Source organism: Furipterus horrens, unplaced genomic scaffold, assembly GCF_987537825.1.
Source record: "Furipterus horrens unplaced genomic scaffold, mFurHor1.1.pri manual_scaffold_3, whole genome shotgun sequence".
Taxonomy (NCBI): domain Eukaryota; kingdom Metazoa; phylum Chordata; class Mammalia; order Chiroptera; family Furipteridae; genus Furipterus; species Furipterus horrens.
Window position 1 is genome coordinate 76,890,932 of NW_028327173.1, and position 23,432 is coordinate 76,914,363.

The 23,432-nt window shown below is 39.9% G+C and overlaps 1 pseudogene; it reads left to right on the forward strand.

The window, feature by feature from the left end:
• The first annotated feature begins 2,722 nt into the window (after positions 1-2,722).
• Positions 2,723-3,492, forward strand: LOC150015348 (small ribosomal subunit protein eS4-like; annotated as a pseudogene).
• Positions 3,493-23,432: the final 19,940 nt, after the last annotated feature.

A 23,432-nucleotide genomic window follows, 5' to 3' on the forward strand; every position in this document is an offset into this window, starting at 1 on the left:
AATTTTTCAAGGTGATTTTAATGTGCATTTGGGATTGAGAACCAGTGCCTTGCATTTGTCAGCCAATTCATATATTTTAAAAACGCTGTGATGGTAACACAAAACAGCTGTGGGGCTATACGCAGCCTGTTGCTGCTAGTTGGGGGATGCTGTTCTACACTTTCAAGGCAATTATAGTATAGTTAGGAAGAAACACATACAATCAAATACAGGAGCAATGGCTGAAATTTGTATAGCACATAAGGAGTTTCAAAAAACAGTGGGGTTCCAGTGGGAGAGGAAAAGGTGGTGGTGGTTGGTGTGACTGGGATATTTATGCAATACTTCCTGACATATTTTCCCATTGCTACCTATTTTCTTTCCCTATACTTGTCTGCTCTTATTGTCCCAGGAAAGTGGAGTGGGGGAAGCAAATAAAATCCAGTGAAAGAGAATGAGGGGTCATTGGTCTGTTTTGTTGGTGGCACCTGGGAGTTTATTAGAAAAGCAGATTCTCAGGCCCCATTTCAGAGCTGTTGAATTCAACTCTGCATTTTAATAGTATCCTCAGGTGATTTATATTCACACCAACTTTGAGAAGTACAACGTAAATTAGAAACCCATTCCAGCAACAAGAGAAGGAGCTGAGGATAGAGAAGGAGAAGGGCAAGAGTTTAGTCATGAGTGTTGGACTCTATTCAAGGTCGGAAAGAGTATAGAAATAGCCAGATGGTTGTGTAGCAACCAAGAATGTTGGGGTAGATCCTTGTTTGGGGGGTATTATTCAGGGTCAATTCATCACATCATCACATACGAACACAAGTATGAACACAAGACCAATAGAATAGCCTTGGCTGAGCAAGGGTCTCACTTTACGGATCTGAGATGATGCTTCAGGTACCTGCAGCCTGTACCGGGCACTGAGGACATCAAGAGGCTCCATGTGTCTTAGCACATGGCTGTTAAAAGGCGGAAAAACTAGGGGACTGGAAACATCTCTGGGCTCAGAATGAGGAGGCTTCCTCATTGGGGATGATGCCAGATGTCTCAAATTTTTGCAGCTGGTATCATCACAATGTCCAAAAAACCAAGTTGGACAAGCCATATCTCAGCAGCTACCAGTTTATACCTTCAGAAACCTCATAAAGCAAATAACATCTCAGCAAGTCCAGGGAGGAGACGGAGGCATGTGACCCTACCTCAGTGAAGACAGGTAATTCTGTGTATCCAGGCGCCATCCTGGGAAGTGGGGGTGGGGGTGCATGAGTTCCTTTGAAAGGGAAGAAACTGTCTCATGAAGAATTGGAACCTTCCCTGTCTTCCTGAAAGCAACAATTTTAAATCCAAAGACAGTGAATTGCCTTTAGTGAGCAAGTTGGGGTGCTTCCACTCCACAGCCCCCTGTCATTAGGAGGAATAATATAGAGAAAATAAATATAGTAATATGTTTTTGCATATTTGAGATGATGTACATGCATTTCAACCCTGCTATATTAGGAAGGATTAATAAGGAAGTGAAGTTTGAGTTCAGTTAAAAGATGGGGAGTGTTTATCAAGAGGCCAGGAGGCCAGAGGAGGGCATTTTAGGCAAAGGCATAGGGATGTCCACAGCATGATGGACTTAACTGAAAATTGTCCGGATGGTTAGAGAATTGGACGTGTGTGGGATTGTGGGGTGGAGTGGGAAATAAACTGTAGGTAGGGTCAGGTCTTGGAAGATGTTGGATGACAGGCTGTTCGGATTTTATGTTTATGGGCAATTGTGGAGAGAGAAATGGGCACGGTAGGATTTAAAGTAGGTTCAAGTTTCAGAAACAGCATCCTGGCACCACTACAGAAATTGAGTTGGAGAACCATTTAGGAAGCTAATGATAGGGGAAGGGCTGGAATAAGGTACAGAAAGAAGTCTTAGCTTTCTCTGTTGGGTTACTGTGTGGTGGTGCTGTCATTCACTGAGAGAGGGTGTGAAGGAGAGAGAAGATGTCCCATGACATTCCCCATCATCTGGGGAAGCCTCTACTTATTAAGGAAAATTTCGGTTGTTTATAATATCTCACCATGAAAGTGCTGCCATTGAACATTCATATATAAATTGATGTTTTTAAAAATTGGAAATTTGAGGGAAATGAAATTATATCTACAAGTTATGGCTATTTTGTTGACATGCAAAATAATTTAATAATGCTTTTAAACATTGTCAGATTGCTTTCTGGAAAGACATACCACTTCATAGCTATTGTTAGTGCACTGATCTGTACACCATCCCTGTGTATTGGATTTCTATTATGTAAATCAACTGTAGCTCATTTAAAAGGTGGATCCTAGAGTTATTTACATTTTGATTTCCATAATGAATGGTTAGCCTGTGCACTTTGTATGTGCTGTTTTGCTGTATTTTTTCATGCTACTTCAATATCTTATTTTTGATTCACAATAGTGACTACCAACCTTCCATGGCTGTAATTCTATCATAGCTTCAAGCTTTTAAGATGGGCTTTATTTCACTGTGCAACATAAGGTAATAAGTCACATAATTCTTGATATTGATGTCTTTTTGTCCCAATAATATTCATTAAACAGTGACCCCTTTCCTGATTTATATTCTTTTGGGTTATTACTGTTTTCTGATTTCTAGAATAAACATCTATATCTACTTCATTGGTTGTTTTTAAGGCATGTCACTAATTTATGACAATTCAATTAAAATGCATGGGTCTACGCTTTTTTTGTGTCTAGGGCAGCCATGGCTCATGGTCCCAAGAAGCATCTGAAACATGTAGCATCTCCAAAACATTGGGTGTTAGATGAACTGACCAGTGTGTTTGCTCCTTGGCCATTTACCAGTCCCCACAAGCTGAGAGAATGTCTTCCTCTCATCATTTTCTTAAGGAACAGACTTAAGCATGTCCTAACAGGAGATGAAGTAAAGAAGATCTGCATTCAGCATCTTATTAAGATTGATGGTAAGGTCTGAACCAATATAACCTCCCCTGCTGGTTTTTTGAATGTGAACAGCATTAACAAGACTGGAGAGAATTTCTGCGTGGTCTCTAACACCAAGGGTTGCTTTGCCGTTCATCGTATTACACTTGAGGAGACCAAGTACAAGTTGAACAATGTGAGGAAGATCTTTGTGGGCACAAAAGGAATTCCTTACCTGGAAACCCATGATGCTTGCACCATCTCCTACCCTGATGCCCTCATCAAGGTGAATGACACCATTTAAATTGATTTGGAGACTAGCAAAATTACTGATTTCATCAAGTTTGACACTGGTAACCTGTGTGTGGTGACTGGAGATGTTAACCTGGGAAGAATTGGCGTGATCACCAACAGAGCCAGACACCTTGGTTCTTCTTACATAGTTCATGTAAAAGATGCCAATGGCATCAGATTTTCCCCCTGGTTCTCCAACATTTTTGCATGGGCAAGGGCAACAAACCATTGATTTCCTTTCACTATGGAAAGGGTAACTGGCCAAACAGAGCAGTGGGTGAAATGAGCTCTAGGTGACATGATTGGAAGAGTCTTTGTACTTAATTAAAGATAATACAACATGATTAATTGCCTTTTGGGGATGGGGGGAGTGAGGTGTGTTTTCTTTCTTTCTTTATTTTATTTTTTTTTACAGTTTTCTACTATTCTACTTTATAACATGTAAAGCAGATTGAATTTTTCAGGCAAAAATAAATGAATAAAATGTATGGCTCTTCCTTATAACCTACTGCTTTGTGAAATTAATTAATATTTTGTACAAAGTCATATTATATTTCATTTTTTCTATATTTGCTTCTCTTTGATTAAAAAAAAAGACAATGGACAATCTTCCTATATGACAAGTAGAATTAACAACAAAGGGAAATTTGACATATGCCTATTTTTAAGCTGAACCTTTCTAATGTTCTTGCTAAGAGTGAGTTACTGTCAGCTTTAAAAGCGGACACTCTTTACCAAATTAAGAAAGAAAAATTCCTAGAGTTTTAACCAAGAAAATATTTTGTGTTCAATCAAATACTTTCTTTATACCTATTCATATAATTAAATGACCTTTACTCTTTCCTGTTAATACAATGAATCATCTTGAGAATGTTTCATGTGTTATATTAATCTTGCATTCCTGGGATTAAGCCTAACTTGTTTATCAGTGACCATTTGTATTTAGAAGTTTGGAATAATTTAAATATTTTCTTCCTTTCTGCCTTTGCTTCCTTACTTCTTACCTTCCTCCCACCTTTTCCCTCCCTCTCTTTTCTTCTCCCCTTTCTTCCTTTGCATCTATGCTGATAATTATAACTTACTATTTTGATGTTGGCCTTAGGCTTGAAAAACAAATCTATGTTTAACTTATAAAATCACTTGAGAAAACGTATTGCCTTTTCCAGTTTTTAGAAACAATATGTAACAGAATTATTTGAAAGATCTGGCAATTCAGCAGTGCCTTTTTCCTCCTCCTTCTTTCTTTTTATGTTGAAACCCCTTTTTCTATTTCATTCTGTTGGCTGCTTTTTTTTTCTCTCTCTACTATAATAAGGCCATTCAAGTAAACTATCTCTTGTAGTTAATTTTGTACTCGAGGGTGGAGTAACAGAGGTAATTGGTGCCTGTAGACTATTTTTAAAAAATCGTTACCTGAGAATACTTCTTATTGATTCTAGAGAGAGAAGAAAGGACGGAGAGAGCGAGCGAGCGAGAGAGAGAGAGAGAGAAACAGCAATTTGTTGTTTCATTTATCTATGCATTCACTGGTTAATTCTTCTGTGTACCCTGATTGGGGATCAAACCCACAAGTTTGGTGTATTGGGACAATGCTCTAACTAACTGAGCTACTTGGTCAGGGCTGTTTTTTGACATTAAAAAAAAAATTAATCATTAAAATAAGAGGAAAACTCACATTCAATGACAGAATAAAGCTATTACAACTCAAATAAAAAATGTTATCTCACTGAAATGGAGAAATGTTATTTTCAATTATATATTAAGACACTTGATAACCAAAATGAAATGAATGATTTATCAAAAACATAAATAATATAAGTTAACAGAAATAGTAGAAATATAAAGTCTCATTCCTATTGGTGCAGCCTCCTGAAGAACATCTTAGGAGATTTTCTTAGAACTTTTTAAAGAAGTGAAAAATGTCAAAGAACCTTCTTGATATTGATCCTACAACTTTTTCCTACTTTATTTATGCTTAGTTTATTAGTCCTCCTATTTCTAGTTTCTCTTGATGCTTTTCTTCCTTTTTAAAAAGCAGGTAACTTATAAGAAAAATTAGGACTCATTCTTACAACCCAAAGATAATTTTTATGCATTTACTTGCATGTTGTTCACATAATTATGTCAGCCATATGTACAATTTTGTATGTTGTTGCCCATATGTGTGTATTGCACAGTATGAATTGATTGTTTTAAATATATTAGAATTATGTAGCTTATTTCTTCTGATGAAGGCTATTTTTTAAGGTATTAATTAAAATTTTTAATTAATTTTGCTGTTGATCTTTATTTCAAATTGCACTCTTTTTTACTTTGGGAATGTGGTATTGTAGAATCTCTGTTTCTTTTTTTTTCTTCATATGATTTGTTCCTTATTTGATTGACATTTTTGGTGACCCATTACACTGGAAAATATGTCTGTTCATTCTACCTGATTTATTATACTAATCCATTTCACACTTCATTAAATCCTGATCTTCCCAATTTGTCCAGTAGGACACTGATGTTTCAAATTTCAATTCTATTTCTGCCCATTTTTTCCTCACATGGTATTCTGACGTTTTCAGGCTTTTGTTGTGTGTTGTGCCTTTTATTATTATATAATGAGTATTTATTTCTCTTTGAGATAGCAACTCTTATTTTTCTTATAATCAAACAGGCATGCCATGTTCACGCTTTCCTCTGTGTTCCCCCAAGCATGTTCCTGGCATATGAATTAGTTTACTGGGCTGCTATTACAAAGTAGCACACACAGGGGGGGTTAAACAATGGAAATTTGTTGTCTCACAGTTCTGGAAGGTTGAAATCCAAGATCAAGGTGCGGGCATGTTCGTTCCTTCTGAGGTCTGCGAGGGAAGGATCCAGGCCCTTCTCCTCAGCTAGTAGATGACCATCTTCTCCCTAACGTCTCTTTGTGTTATCTTTCTTCTATGTGTAAATCTGTTTCAGAATGTCCCCTCTTTATAAGGACAGCAGTCATATTGGATTAAGGCTCATAGTAATGGCTTCATTTAACTTGATTATCTCTTTAAAGACCCTGCCTCCAAACCAGATCACTTCCTGAGGTACTGGGAGTTGGGACTTTAAAATAAGAATTTAAAAGTTAAACATTCAGTATTTAATATTTTGAGGGGATATTTAATTCAATTCCATGTAATTCCATTCAGTTCCACAAATCTTTATTAAGCACTCAACATGCATTGGGTCTAATAATTGAACTAGTCATGCTCTGTTTTTTGCATCTCTTTTTAAAATCTATCTTTATTTTTGTTATCCATTCTTCTTTCATTCAAAAGTTTTTAAAAAATTTGATTTGAGAGAGAGAATCATTGATTTGTTGTTCCACTTATTTATGCATTTATTGTTTGATTCTTATATGTTCCCTGATTGGGAAATGAATGCGAAACCTTGGCAAACCAGTAGCCTTGGTAGTTCCACTACCTTGGAGAAACAGGATAACGCTCTAACCAGCAGTTAGAGCTAACTGCCTAGGGCCTCATTCATGGTTTTTTGTAAAATTTATTTTTAAAAGATTTTATTTATTAACTTTTAGAGAGAGGGGAAAGGAGGGAGAAAGAGAGGGAGAGAAACATCAGTGTGCAAGACCTGGGGATGTGGCCCGCAACCCAGGCATGTGCCTTGACTGGGAATCGATTTGGTGGCCTTTCGGTTCACAGGCCAGTGCTTAATCCACCGAGTCACACCAGCCAGGGCTCATTCATGGGATTTTAAAAGGATATTTTAAACTCTATGTCTTTTTGAGATAGTAATGATCTTACGTAATTTGTTTAGTTTTCTAACATTTTTAAACACTAATTATTTAACACAACTATAACTGTTTGCCCCTATAGGTTTCTCAAACAGACTGATGAGCTTTCTCTTCTTCAGGGGGTGATAAGCCAAAAGATCTTATGTGAGTGCTTCAGGGACAGAGGCACAGGCAAACCCATCTACCAGGAGTGTGTATGTGTGTGTGTGTACTCTCCTTTACAACTATTAGGCTGACAGGTAATCTTCTTTAAAGAAAGCCATCAGTTTTCTAGATTCCCTTTACCAAGCCTAATGCACCCATCCCTCAGCTGCAGTGAGCATTGGCTGCCTATGACCTACAGCTGTCCTCATCTTCAAAGAATTGCCCTCCTCTTGGGCCTACTTGGAAGTAACAACCCTACTCATCACCCTCAGAAGAGAGCAACTAACTGATGGTACAAAGGCTGCCCTCTCGCCTAGTGGCAATGACTCTGTACTATAGATTGGTTCCTGGCTCCCTCGGGATCAGGATGAAACTGGCTTCAGCTTAGATCATGCCCCTCAGTCAGCTTTTCCACCCTGCTCTGTCCTGCTTCCCCCCACCCCCACCCTCCTTCTCCAGGAGCATTCCTCCACAAATCGCTCGCACAAGAATCTCTATCTCAGGTTCTGTTTCTAGAGAACTTGTCCTTAGACCAAAGGGTTTCACAATGAAATATCATATAAAAATCATGGAGTGAAGATGAAAAATAAAAATATAAAATAATTAAATTGTTAAATATCTTCTCTGGGGAGGATTATATTATTAATCTTTCTTGTTTTCTATGTTTTTAAAAAAATTTTTTATCCTCACCTGAGGATATGTTTTCATTGCTTTTTAGAGAGAAAGGAAGGGAGAGAAACATCGATTGGTTTCCTCCTGTAGCTCATACTGGGGATCGAACTCACAACCTAGGTATGTGTTCCAACCATGAATCAAACTCCCAACCTTTTGGTTATGAGATGATGCTCCAACAAACTGACCCACACCGGCCAGGGCTGTCTTTACTTTTTATTTGCTTCCTTTGATGAGAATTGGGGACCTGAAGTTGGGAGCCTTAGACTCAGGAGACAAAGAGAACAAGGACAAGCAGACAAGCAGGTGAGAGGGGCCAGCGGAGGTGAAGAGAATTATCTCCAACTGGACATCTCACAGGCCCCTCAAACTCAATATGTGCAAAACAGAAGCATCTTGTCCCTAAATCATACCTGCTCTCCCCCCCCACCAGTTCAGTAGACGATGTGACCATTTATCTGTCCACACCTTCTGCTCTCCTCCCAGACTGTTATCCTCTTTTCATTCCAGTCTTCCTCACACCTTCCTCTCCTCAGAAGCCCACATAACATTATTTTGTCAGTCATGTCTTCTAAATATTTCTCAAATCCATTCACTTTTCTCCATCCCCCTGTGCTACCAATCCTGTGTCATTATGTCATCCCTGGAATACATGATAAATTCCTAACTTATGTCTGTAAACCACTCCACACTAAAGCCACAGTGTCTTCTGAACCACAGATCTGAACATGCCATCTTCCTGCTTACAGCCCTTTCAAAGACCTCCATTGGCCTCAGGATGAAGTCTAAAATCCTGATCATGCCAACATGACCCCACTTTATTTGGCCTCTGCCAATTAACATATCTTTTTTCTTTTTGTTACCATTTTAAAATCTCCCTCTTCATATTCACTGTTGCCTCAGTTGAATCGTGTTCCTTTGGTTCCTCCCAGCCATTTTATACACGGTCCCCTCTTCCTGTCCTGCTTGTCCTCCCCACCTAGCTAAGGCCCACTCACCATGCAGCTGTCAGCCTCTCCTGACCACATCCCCACCACCCACTGCTAAGCACTCTTGTCTTAGGTTCCCAGAGCCTCCGCATGCTCCTTCAGACCCATCATTGCACTGCATTGTTCGTCATCTTTCCTCCTCACAGGACTTCAAGAACTATGATGCCAGGAATCACGTTGCTCTTTTCCTCTACCATTTCCCCAGTGCCAGGGCTGCCACTGCTACACAATGAACCTTTGTACGAATCAGAACAAGGCTCCTTTCCAGGTAGGTGAGTTGTAAAATGTTCCTCTCTCTCGTTTTGCCGACAACACCACAAACCTCATCTGCCCCACTTGGTCAGTTCTGCAAAGTACAAGCCACACAGCACTACACAGTGGCCTTGAAAAGCAAAGCCAAGTGCTTTGTGGGACCTAAGAGAAGATGCCCACATCTCTAGTAGATCTGGTCTAGTCACCTCCACAGTGAAACACATAGAGAATCCTTCAGAAAAGATGAAATTGCAAAGCAAGAGATGGGTGTGTCTAATTACAAATCTGATAGGACTACCATGGCATTTTGTTATAGTATAATTGGCAATATGTTTTTCTTCTAAGTTGTGCACAAAATAAAGGTGTATTTTACAATCGGCAGCATCCTAGATTTGATAATATGTGATATGAACAGCAGTTAGCAATTATGTTCAACTGCATGTAAGAGAAACTGAACTCTAGTGGCAAAATCAAATAGTTAATTTTTCTCACATGCCAAGAAACATGGAAGCAGGGCAGTCCGGGGCTGGGCTACCAGCTGTATGATGTCATCAATCACAGTTCCCATTAGTCACCAGGAGCCTTCTATTTTTTTACTCTGTTAGCAGGAGGCCTTTTCCCCTCAGAGTTCATCATGCTCACAAGAGTGGCTATCTAATGGGCAGCTGGCAGTGTCTGGCCAGCCATGGTTTTCATTATGGTGTTATCTGTTTACTTAAGTTCTATTATCCTTAAGTTGGAACTTCTTATTCTTTACTTTCAGGTTGCCATTTATTTTTCTATTCTTATCAACTGTGTGTTGTTTAGCAGTGATTTTCATTTTCTAAGTGCACTATCAATGCTCTATTAATTGCATCCTTTACAATTTCATGGATTAATTTAGCTGTGTCACAGTGTTCACAAGTTTACTGAATTTTTTCTGTATTGCTGCATGTTCTTCTTTTGTAGTCATTTACTTTATCTCTCAGCACCTAGTTAATATCAGGTGATTCCTCTTGCCTTGGAGTCTTTGGGGAGCACAAGCATACCTCGTTTTATTGCCTGCACAGAGGTAACCTTTTATACAAATTGAAGGCAAGACCCTCCGCCAGTAAAAAGATGATGTCTGGCTTTATTGTGGTGGTCTGGAACTGAACCTACAATACCTCCCAGGTATGCCTGTGTTGCCAATTCTACCATTGTGCAAAACTTGTCTCCTGTGATTTTGCTTTCCTCTTCAGCTTTGTAATTCTTTTAATTTAATCCCTGTAATTAAAACATTTAGAGTTGAAAGCTTGCCTTTTTTGCCTTTGATGTTACTGTATTTTTTCAAAGATTTTATTTATTTATTTTTAGAGAGAGGGGAAGAGAGGGAGAAAGAGAGGAAGAGAAACATCAATGTGTGGTTGCCTCTTGCATGCCCCCAACTGGGGACCTGGCCTGCAACCCAGGCATGTGCCCTGACTGGGAATTGAACTGGCAACCCTTTGGTTCACAGGCCAGCACTCAATCCACTGAACCACACCAGTCAAGGCAAACGATTACATTATACAGTTAAAAAAGTGTGTTAAAAATCTATTACATAAACTTTTCCATGTATTTTTTCCCCTAGAAATTACAACTGTGTGTGTTTTATCAAAGGGCTTTATTTTCAGAAATGACCTGCATTGTTATTCATAGAATTCATATAAATATCTAACATGAAGAAATTGTGTAAAAACATATAAACATCTAGGGAAAGACTGGAATCTTTAATTCTTTCTCTTTATATCATCTATTATATTAATTACCTTTATTAAAAAGACTGTGTTTATTACTAGAGTTTTATCATTTATTGATTATATTCTAGAGTAAAATTGTTAAGTTATGGCCAGTGGCTTATCACTTGTTTTAGTGACTAAAATTTTATGGGAACAGAGCTGTGCCCGTTCATGTAAACATCATCTATGGCTGCTTTCATGTGACAAGGGCAGAGCTGAGCAGTTGTGGCAAAGACCTAGTTCACAAAGCCTAAAATATTTACTATCTCACTCTTTAAAAGTAAGTTTGCTGACTCCTGTACTAGAGTCTCATTTAATTCTACAGAAGCCTTGTAAGATATGTATTACAACATTTAAGCTCAGAGAGGTTACATAATTTGCTCAGAGTGACCTAACTAGTAAGCAACAGTGTCAAGATCTGATCCCAAGTCACAGATTCCACACCACTATCTATGCTTTGCCTCTTTTATGTATATACTGGCTGGCCAAAAAGTCCATATGGTTTTTTTTGTTGTTGTTTGGTAAAATAAAAGACACTTTTTTCACTTTCACCAATAATTTATTGCTTTGAATATTTTGAGTATGTCGGCCATCTTCTATGTGGTATAATGTTGATTGTTCTCAATTAATGCGTCAATTTGATCTTTATCAACTTCAACTGGTCTACCTGACCACAGAGCATTGCCCAGCGAGAAATCTCCAGCATAAAACTTTGCAAACCACTTTTGACATGTTTGATTAGTCACAGCATCTTCTCCATATGCTGCACAAGGTATTTTTTTTTTTTTTGGTGTATCAGTTGTGTTTTTACCTTTTTTGAAATAATAAAGCATAATATGATGAAAATGTCACTTATTTTCTTCCATCTTCAATATTAAAGTGGCTAAACAAAAATTCACCAATTTTGATGTTTTTAAAAGAATGCACACTGATATGACAGCTGTCACAATACAATCTAACAAAATTGTTTCGAATGAAGTTAAAGACAACTAAGCACTACTAGAGCCATATTAGAGCCAACAACTTTTTGGCCACCCAATATAATACCTTTTAACCATTTCAACAATCCTCTCATTCCTCTTTTTCAGACATGGAATCCAAGGCTTAGTAATCTGTTCAAGTTCATATGGCTGGTGAGTAACAGAGCCATGATTTGAACATACACCTGTCTAAAGCCTAATTGCTCAGCTCTTTTTACCAGGCAGCACCGTCTCTAAATATTATGTTGTTAAATGCATTACTTCTCAAAGATTGTTTGACAAGCAATGATTTGATTCCAGCTTAAAAAAGTTGGTCACAAAATTAATACTGAGTCCAATTCCTTTCAGAAGTGAAAGTAAGGAGAACTGCTGACAGTGTTGACATTGTTTGACAGATCCATTTTTGTCCCTCCAGCACTAGATTTTTCTAATCCTTAAAGCATCTGAGGGTGTCATTACCTAACAAAGTCACTGCAGGAACATGGTAAGCCTGAGCTAATTCACTGCATTATGGCACTAAAATTCCCCCTACTTCCCCTTGCTTCCCGCCCCCCAGTTTAGCAGGCAATAGATGCAAAATCACTTCTTATGTAAGTTCACTATGTAATCCCATTAGATTGACTGGAAACATACAATTTTAAAAGGACACTAGGCAAAATTCTCTCTCCTATATTTCTTTTTGAGCTTTGACACACACACTAAACTGTAATCATTTTATGATGTTCAAATACTCTCATTGTATCAAAGTACAGATCGGATGTATAGGACAAGTGGGGAACCCACATTCAAACTGTGCAGTGTTGGGCTGTAATTCCATCTGGCCTTGTGGGAAGGAATTGGCAGGCAGCTGGGAGTTAGTAGGACTAGAGAGCCGGCAGCAGCAGCAGGAATAGGAAAAGAGGCAGTGATGAAGACAGAGAGAAACAGAAATTCCCTGTATAGATTTCCATGGGGGTCTTGCAGACAGCAGGCCAGTAAAGTGAAACAGATGTAGACAGTGACATGGCCGTGAGGCCAGTCCAGTCCTCGCTGGCATGCTGGTGCGTGAGGTTAGCATTGTGCTTGTTTCACACCTGGAGGAGCAGAGGCCTCCTGCGAAGTCTCACCCAGGGAAATAAAGGGAGAGAAGGGCACCCAGCATGACTGGTTAGCAGCACTGGATGTGTTTGAGCACCTGCCATCACATGACAGAAGCAGCCTCTAAGATGAACTCTTCCATCCATGATTTCATGCATTTTGGTTACATGTTGGTTTGTTTTTATCTCATAAGAATGAGCAGCATCGGTTTGTTCTGCCTCAGACAAAAATACATTTGCTTGTTAGGCTTCTTCTAAGAGGTAGCCTGTTTAGGCTGGGAGCCCATTCTATAGAGAGCAAGAAAGAAATAGAAAAATACCCATGGGGCAGGAGGTCCCCTTCTAATTATATTCCTGCCAGTCTCCTGTTGTCCTGATTCAGGCCTGGGGTTACTAACAAGCAGCAGGTGAAACTCACACCAGGTAGTATGTGAGGCTGGGAACTGACACCAGTAATTTCCAGTGGGCTCTTTTTGCAAAAGTGTAAAGTTGATTTTCTTAAATTACTTTGAACCCATTTCCTCTGATTTAGAGGAACTAAAACAGTGCCCAAAGGATCTGGCAGAAGGTATGAGAGGAGATGGTGATTATAAGGACTTCTGAAATTAGTTATGACATCACCGTAAGTGACCCACTCACTGCTATTGTAATTGTCATGCTTTTTTCTTCAAACCACTGCAACAGGACAAATACTCCAACAGGCTGCCTACTCCGCCAGCTTCTACATACCACTGGGAAAAATAACTTGCAGAATTAGTGGGGCAGCCTAATGATGCATTTAATTAGAGAACAATCAGGTGATGTTTTATTTATTTATTTATTATTATTATTTTTAATGTATTTTATTGATTATAGTGTTACATTTGTCCCAATTTCCCTTCCTCTGCTCCCCTCCACCCGGTGGCCTCTCTCCCTCCAGTTGTCCCCCCCTTTTAGTCGATGTCCATTGTTTGTGCATATAGTTCTTCTCAACCTCTCTCTGTCTATTCCATTCCCTCTTATTATGCTTCTTAATACCTATACCATCTTCCTCCCTCTCCCCCTTCCCCCTCCCTGCTGACTTCCCCCCAATATGCTCCCCATACCTATAGTTCTTTTTCCACTCTCGTTGCCTATTTAGTTTGCCTTTGCTTCAATTCCCTAGCTTCTGTTGTTGGTTGTTGTGATGCAGTTTTCATTTTAGTGTTCATAGTTTTGAGGCTTTTTCTAAACCAGTCCCTTTAACATCTCATATAACAGTGGTTTGGATCTGATGAACTCTTTCAGTTTTATTTTGTCCTGGAAACACTTTCTCTGCCCTTCTATTCTGAATGATAGTTTCGCTGGATAGAGTATTCGTGGCTGTAGGTTTTGGATTTTCATTACTTTGAATATTTGTTGCCAGTCCCTTCTTGCCTGCAGGGTCTCCCTTGAGAAGTCAGCTGATGGTCTAATTGGGACCCCTTTGTACATGATTCTTCTCTTCTCTCTTGCTGCTTTTAAGATTCTCTCTTTATCTTTGACTTTTGACATTTTGATTATAATGTGTCTTGGAGTGGTTCTCCCTGGGTCCAGTTTTTTTGGAACTCTCTGTAATTCCTGGACCTGTAAGTCTATTTCCTTCCCCAAGTTTGGGAAGTTCTCCTTTATTATATTTTCACTCAATTTTTCAACTTCTAGTTCATCTTCTTCGCCTTCTGGTAAACCAATGATTCTTATATTGGGTCTCTTATAGCTGTCCCAGAGGTTTCTGATCCCCTCATTATTTTCCTTGCTTTCTGTTCCTTCTCTCTGCACTGGTTGACTGTTTGCTCCTTCTCTATGTTCTGGTTTGTCGATTTGAACTCTGGATTTTATTTCCTCACCATCTGTCTCATATGTGGTTTTGTTCCTTTCAGTATGAGTGTTTTTCAATTCTTTCTCATCTTTTTCCAGATCTTTTGTTAATTCTGTAAGCCACCTGATAACAATGGCCCTGAACTGAGCCTCTGATAGGTTTCTTATTTGTTCATCTGTCAGATTCTTCATCTGTTGCCTGGTGAGCTGCGCCACCGGGATTTCTATAGTTGTCTGCCTCATTTTGACAGATGCGTTTTGTTTTCTTGGGCCGGCTATAGGGGGCAGTGCCTGTGTACTCGTCACGACCCAGTGACTAGTGTCAATCTGCAACCTTTTTCGTTGCGCTGTGTGGCTCTTTGTGGTCACTACCCAGCAACCGGCGGCGATCCGCAACCTTTTTCGCTGCGCTGTGGCGCTTTGTGTGGGGGCAGGGGTCCAAGATGGATTCCTGCAGTTATTCTGCTAGGAGACCGGGATCCGTCCTCCCGCCCTCTGGGCCTCACTGTTGGAGGTGATGTGGTGGCTGCTTTTCCGAGCGTTGGGGTCATGAGCTGCCGGAGTTCGACTGCAGTCAGGACTGCTCTCCCTGCCGCTGTCCCTGGTGCTACGGCAAACAGCACCGCCCACTTTCGCTCTTACCTGCCCCAAGAGCACTGCTGGTTTATAACTTTGTACGTTGGGCTTCCGTGTAGTTTTATTTTCTGGAATTTCTAGTTATCTTTTGTTTTGAAGTAGTTGTATTCTTCTCTAGTTGTGGAGGGAGACCGAGCGTGTCTGTCTAAGCCTCCATCTTGGCCGGAAGTCTCAGGTGATGTTTTATTTGTATTGAACAGAATAAAAAAAGAAATTCATTCATGAAACCAAAATGTGGACTAGGTCACAGTAGAGAACATTCCTGTTCTGAGAGACAAGCCAGATGACCTAAGTGACATTGGAGAGAGCTACTGATTTAAAGGGAAGGGACCCAATGGGCTGCTCTTCTGGCTTATTTTGACAGGAAGTGTTGCCTGTGTGTGGTTCCAGTGGTGTGGTATGGGTTGACTTGTTGGGTGAGCTTCTAGGATTTCCACCGCAGTGAGCACTGACACTGTTTTCTAACGTATATGATCAACAAAAGAGATCACTTGATTTAAGAAATAGCTGAGAGGAGGAGGAAGACAAAACACAAACAGATTCTATTTATATTTATTTTGTGATTTTTAAGAGCTAGAGTAATCAGGATGTCTCACAAGAGTGAGAATGCAGAGGCTCCCTCACAAGAGCAGGCTGGGGGCGTTATTGCTGCAGAATGTCTCCCAGCAGCCTGTCGCCAGTGCCCGAAATAGTACCATCAGGTTAATTCCTACAGATTCAGGGTGGTTATTAAAGGGCCAGTGCTCAGATGAGATATGAAAACCTCCAGTCTAGGCTAACTTATTTGTGAGGTGCCACTTTCCTCAATTGTGGCAGATGATTGGCTGGGGTACATGTGTATAGACTTCACAGAGGGTGGTTTTGGCCCGGCAGAGAGTTACCAGGTGGCAGCTGGAAGAAGACCAAGCAATGAGGGTGCTAAGGGGTGTTCTAACAGAGCCAGGAAGGGCCAACTTCACCCATTTACAGTGTTCCCTGGGCTGGCGGTAAATTTAAGAAGGCTGGCAAAATATTGTTCAGACATCTGCTCAGCTATTTCCTGCAAAGCTGGGGAACCAAGGAAATGCCTCTGGATTTTGAAGGCCTACTATCAATGTTATTTTTAAGACTGGGGGGAAAACCACAGAGGATCTAAGAAACAAGCATTGTTGGCAAGGTCTTAACTTTTGAATCAACTGACATTTGTCAATCAGGGAGCTTTGGACTCAGTGTGGTAGAACAGATTGAACCGTGAACTTTGCAGAATGATGGATGTGGGGAAAGCTAGCAGATGGTTTACAGTGATGTGGCCAAGGCACCCACAGCAACGGAACCCAGGGCTCGCAAATGCTTAGTCAGCTGAGACCCGGCATACAGCGCAGACAGGGGAGTGGGCTGCTACAGGGTCATATAAGGACACAAGTGGAGCCTGAATCCGGCTGGACAAAGCAGATTGCCTCTAATCTCCTCCGCACTTGGTCACAAATTCTCTGAGTGTCTCTAATGGTTTTCATAACTTCATGCTCCTGGGATCTGAAATCTTTTGGTATTATTCAGAATTCAGTAAATTAGCAAAGTTTTCATGTGTATGGAAGTTGTTTTCAGATACCAATTTTCTAGGTCTTTTTTCTTTCATAATTGACTGTGGCTATGAAAAAGAGGTGGATGGATTAAGAAAACCTTATACAAGTAGTTCCCTATTGGGAAAGGAGGTATTGGGTGACCTTTAAATGTATATATAAAACTGAGCCCCACCCACAAATATTCTGAAGGGCTTTGTCCCATCCTCCAACTCTTTTGACTTGAGTCCATCAGTGTTTTTGTTACAGTTTTATTTAGATGTGGGAAACAGAAGACATACCTACAGGTGTTTAAGCAAAAATAATAATTTTCTCACCCAAGAAGAAATCTGGAGTTGGTGGATTTGGGCTCAGCAATCAGACAATGGCCGGGCCTACATTGTGTGATTCCCTTGGCCTTTTTCTTCATAAATGCAATGTAGCTGCTATAGCTCAAGCTGTTCTGTCTGTGAGGAGGAAAGGGAACTGTGGAAGAGGCTCCTGCCAGCAGCTGCCTGGGAAGACTTTTCCTTATGTCTCCTGGCTCTTAGTTGGGTCGGTTAACCACTTCCAGCTCCTATAAGGAAGAATCTATAGTAGAAGGGGGCAATAAGAGAGGTTGGGAAGGCTTCGAGATAACCATTCAAAGAATCTGCCACACTTAGTTTCTGCAATGGTCAGAAAAATTACTAGCTCTGGCTAGCTGACCACCACAATTGAAATGTACTTTGTTCTGTCTCTACTGTAAGATTATCACTGCTGGGCTCAGCTGCTAAATTTTGGTCCTTAGGGACAACACCTAAATGCTTTTTCATGATGTAAGAAACTCATTGAAGAAGACCTTTGAGAGGTATCCAAGTCTAGACTTGAAGTTTAGAAGACAGAAATGGCTGTACTTTTTGTAATGTGAAATTTGAACATGCCTCAGGGGTCATATCTTTATTTTCAAACAGTTTCACTGCATATTCAACAGTGAGTTAAATTTTGCTAAAAAGTAATGAAGAGTGAAAACCCAGTGTCTGACAACAGCTTCCCTGGGTGGAACAGATGGGTGAGGGCAGGATACCCAGGTAGCTTTGGACTTGATGAACTGCAATGCAGTTGCGATGTGCAGTTTTGAAAGAGTCCTTCCAAGCAGAGACCAAAACAGAAATCAAAGCAATGTGCCCATAATTATGAACTACTTAGAAACAGAGTAAAAGATCTAGATTCTAGCTCTGACTGTCCAACTTAGGCAGGTCAGTAATGTCTGAGGAATTTTATTTCCAGGTGTGTAAAATAATAAAGTTGAATTAGAAGAGCTCTTTTCAATATAAAGGATAATAATGGTCCCATAAAGACTAACCATTAATTTGTATATTTAATTAGATAGAATACAGAATATATGGCTTGAGGATTGCATATCCTTATTAAAATTGACCCAGTTGCAGTGAAAAAAAAGGTAACATTACTTTAAAAAAAATTTTTTAAACAGAAGTTTCATTTTCTACATCCCATACAGTTTTAAAAATATGACCAGCTTGGCTGACTGTGAAAGGACCTGAGTCTGAAATTAATCGGCAGTGTTGAATATGTACATTCAAGTACTTATCCAAAAAGTATAACCTCCAACTAACTGCTGCTCAACAGTTATCAAAATGACTGGTAGGATTATATTCACGATCTGCTTGATCTACGTTTCTGACCCCCATCTCTCTGTTGCACATCTCTCCCTGCTCCCTGAACATCTCTGGGGGGGTAATCCATTCAATGAGTTTGAAACTGAGTGCATCTCCTCCCACAGATCCTCCCCTCTTGAGTGTTCTAGCTCAGTGAATGAACCACCCAGCCAGCCTCTTGAATCTCACTTCCAAATATCTATCCCCAAATCTCTCTGCGCCCCATCGCCACTCTCCTGGCCACCTCAACTGCTTGTATGACTTCTACAGCAGCCACTCAGCTGGTCTTTCCCCTCCTGGGCTTCCACTGCAGTCCATTTTCACAATCTTTCTAAAACACAAATGTAATTATTTTTTCACTCAGCAATTGTTTATATTCCTGGCATTGTGCCAGTCACTGAGGATTCAGTGCTGTACAAAACATGGAACATGCATTGCAGGAGAGACAGACAATAAACAAATTAATAAACAGATACACAGAAGCTCCTTGACTTACAATCAGTTTACATTATAAATTCAAAGTATAAGTCAAAGATGCATTTAATACACCTAACGTACTGAATATCACAGCTTAGCCTAGCCTACTTTAATCATGCTCAGAACACAATATCCAAAAGACTATGGCAAAAACTGTAGGGTGTTGTTTACCCTCAGTGATTACATAGCTGACTGAGAGCTGTGACTTGCTGCTACTGCCCAGGATCAAGAGAGTGTTGTACTAGGCATCGCTAGTCTGGGAAAAGATCACAATTCAGAACACGATGTATGGTCTTGGCTGGTGAACCGAAAGGTTGCTAGTTCGATTCCCAGTCAGGGCACATGCCTGGGTTGCAGGCCAGATCCTTAGTTGGGGCAAGTGGCAACCACACACATCAATGTTTCTCTCCCTCTCCTCTCTGTAAAAGTAGACAAATAAAATCTAAAAAACAAAACACAAAATATGGTTTCTACTGAATGTGCATCACTTTTGCATTGTCATAAAGTAAAGAAACCCATATATCAAACTATCTTAATTTGGGGACCATCTGTATATTAAAATAACAAGTGGGATAACTGCTATAAAGAAAAGCAGGAAGGAATGTTTTTGGATTGGATGGTGAAAAAAGGTGCCTGATCGGTGATACGGAGTGGAATGCAGAGAGGAAACAAACTAGGGAAATGTCAGAGGAAGGAATGCTGAGGGTGAAAAAGCCCTCAAGTGGGAGCTTGCTTAGTGTGTTCAAAGAGCAGCAAAGAGGCCAGTGGGGCTGGAGGAGGGGAGATGAAGCCCGGGAGGTCATGAGGGACCAGATTACTCGGAGACGACTGGCCACTGAAAGCAAGGGAGTGACATGACCTCATTCATATTTCAAAAATATCACTCTCCCTGCTGTTCAGAAGATAAAAGGTGAGTGATCAAGGATGGTTGCAATGAGATCATTTAGGAAGTTTATGCACCATTTTAGTAGGATGATAGGAGATTTATTTTCTTATTGTGATAAAATATGCATAACATAATAACATTTACCATTTTAAACCTTTAAGTGTACAATTCAATGTTATTAAATACATTGCTGTGCAACCATCAGCAGCATTCATCTCCAGAACTTTTGCATCCTCTCACACTGGAACTGTATCTATTACACAGTAACTCCCCATCATCCCTCACCCCAGTTCCTGGCCACCACCATTATACTTTCTTTTTCTATGAATTTGACTATTGTAAGTACCTCATAGAAGTTAGACCATATATTTGTCTTTTGTCTCTGGCATTCTCTTAGTATAATGCTCTCAAGGTTTAACCATGTTGAAGCATGTGCCATTATTTTCTTCCTTTTTAAGGCTGAGTAGTATTCCACTGTATGTATAGACTACATTTTGTTTAACCATTCATGTGTCGGTGGACACTTGGGTTGTATCTACCTTTTGGCTGTTGAGAATAATGCTGCTGTAAACATGGGTGTGCAAATATGTATTGGAGTACTTGCTTCCAGTTCTTTTGTGTATATGCCCAGATGTGGAATTGCTGAGTCATATGCTAATTCTTGTGGATTTAATTTGAATGTAGAGATGAGAAGAATTTACTCCCCTGCTTAAAAATTATTAGTGCTTTTCTACTGCCGTCAAGACAAAGTTCAAAGTTGGTTTAACAGACTTCAAACATCCTGCATGGTCTCACTCTTGCCAATCTTTAACAATCACCTGCCCACACATTCTAGATTCTAGTGAATTTCTTTGACTCTCAGAACAAGCCATGCTGTTTCCTCTTCTGAGAGCTGTCCCCTGCCCAGCTGACTTGTACTTATTCTTAGTTCTCCCTGACAGGGCTTTTGTCTGTCCCAGCGAGTTCAGGTTAGGTTTTCTAACACCCCGTCCTGAGCACTCCCTGCAGCCCTCACTTTTGCCCCCCACATGTATTGCTTACCCTGCAGTACTGTCCTTGATTGGTCTGTGCCGGCCTTGGGGTGGCAAGCACGGTGTCTGACACAGACCTGATACCTTTCAGGTAGAATATTAATTGAATAAAGGAATGAAAGAAGATATACAATAATATTGTAATCTGTCCATTCCTTGAGACACAGTACTTTCGAACATAAGTTAAAAAAAAAAATCTCCAGGAGCTGGATGACCTAAATGTGTGACACAGAAAATGGAGGTGATTTATAAAGAAGAGAGCCCTGGCTGGTGTGAGAGGATTGAATGCTGGCCTGAAAAATGAAAGGTCACTGGTTCGATTCCCAGTCAGTGCACATGCCTGGGTCGCAGGCAAGATCCCCAGTTGTGGATGTGAAAGAAGCAACCAATCAAATTTTCTCTCACACATTGATGTTTTTCTCACCCTCTCTTTCTCCCTCCCTTCCCCTCTCTCTAAAAATAAGTAAAAATAAAATCTTTAAAAAAATAAAAAAGAAGTGACCTTCTAGACTGGTTCTATGCAGTAGTGCGCCACTAGCCACATGTAACTATTTAAATTAAATTTAGTAAAAATTAAAAAAAAATTAATTCCATTCCCCCATCAAACTTGCCACCATATGTACTCAGTAGGTAGCCCCATGTGACCCTGGACAGTGCAGATACAGGACAATTTCATCACTGCAGAAAGTTTTATTCAATAGGGCCAGTCTAAGAAATGTATGTCCCAACTGCCACATTTAAATGTAAAAAATTTAAACACAGTGCTGGCAAAGCAATATCCTTTGCCATCCCAGTTTCTTACTCCTGCTCTCAAAAACGAGTCTTCTTTTATCACCAAACACTTAGAGACTGCGGCTCGGGGACGCCTCTGTGCGGAGATGAGAGTCAGCCCTGTGCGTGAGAGAACTGGCGTTCAGGATGTTGCTTATTACCCACTGTACACAGTGGCCTCTTTCTGAAAATCCTGGAGGAATATTTCCTCTGATTTTAGTGTCAGGAACAGTTGTATGTTTTTACATCAGTGTAGTTATGTAATTAAACAGATTTTCCTTTTAGCACTGGCTGCTGTAAGTTTCAAGCCAACAGGTGAGCCAAACCTGATTCTGCACATAAAACCCTTAGCTTCATCTTATTTTTCCTATTCTACCTCCCTTTAAAAAAAATCCTGCAGCATGTGTTTTGTAAATACATTTCCCCCCCAGTGAATATAATTTATTTGTTTGGGGGCTACATAGTACTTTGTTGTATACGTGCACTAGAGTTTAATTCTCCACCCCTTTAACTGATAGGTATTGGAGTTGTTTCCATTTTCCCCATTACAGACCATGCTAAGGGATGTCCCTGTGCATAGACGTTTGCCCCAGGGTGGGAGAGCACTGAGAAGTGGAACTTTTGGGTTGTAGAGTATATGCCTGTTTTAACTTTGAGATGTTGCCAAGTTGCCCTCCAGAGCTGTTGTACCAATTTACATTCCCGCCAGCTACGTATGAACATCTTGTTCTCACATCCTGCTGTCATTTGAGATGTTTTATTTTTTGCCAATATAATGAGTTTGAAATATCTCATTGTTGTGATGCTTTGCATTTTCCCCAACCACCCTTGATACTGTGTATGTTTTTATACTTATTTGCCTGATTGTGGTTCCTCCTTTATGAATTTCCAACACATATCCTCTGCCTATTTTCTATTGGGTTGTTTATCATCTTCTTATTTGATGAGAACTATGAAAATACATTAAAAAAACAGCTTTATTGGGATATAATGCACATAACCATAAAATTTACCCTTTTAAAGTGTACACTTCAGTGGTTTCTAGTATAGTCACAGAGTTGTGCAGCTATACCACTACCTAATTTTAAAACACATTCATTATCCCCAAAAGAAACTTTGTACTCCTTAGTGGCCATTCCCCATTCTCTCCCACCTCATCTTCCAGCCCCAGGCAACCACCATCTACTTTCTGTCTCTGCAGATTTGCTTATTTTGGACATTCCATGTAAATGGAATTATATGATAAGATCCATTTTGAAATAAGATGAGGGTATAAATAGTTATTTTAATGAATTATAGGATAATTTTGCTCTTTTGAATTGTATAACTGGCCCTGCCTGCTTAGATGCTTCTTATTTGCATCTAACTCTTATTTTCTCTAACATACATTATGAATGACAAATATTTAGATATTTAAAAATCTTACCTTCCTGATCCTTCCATCTTTCACCCTCAAGGATTCTTAGAGATCAAAATCTTCCCTTTGAAAAGCACTGGCCTGGAGCAAATCATAGTCTAAACACAGTTCTTACAAGAGCAGAGCTAAAATTCTCTTTTGTTTACATTTGGCTGAACTAAAAGGGGTCATTTCAAAAAAGAGTCAAGGACTAGACAGGAAATGGCCTGAAATGAATAAAAAAGATTTGATGTTTAAAATTTGGGGAACTTTAAGGTAAGTTTCAGCTATTATCAACTGCATGATTGGAAAGGACTCATTTGTTAGAATGAGCAGCCAAACCAAGGCTCTTTAAGGGCAAATATCACAGTCTATATTTGTAAGCACATACAATACAGTGTACAGTGT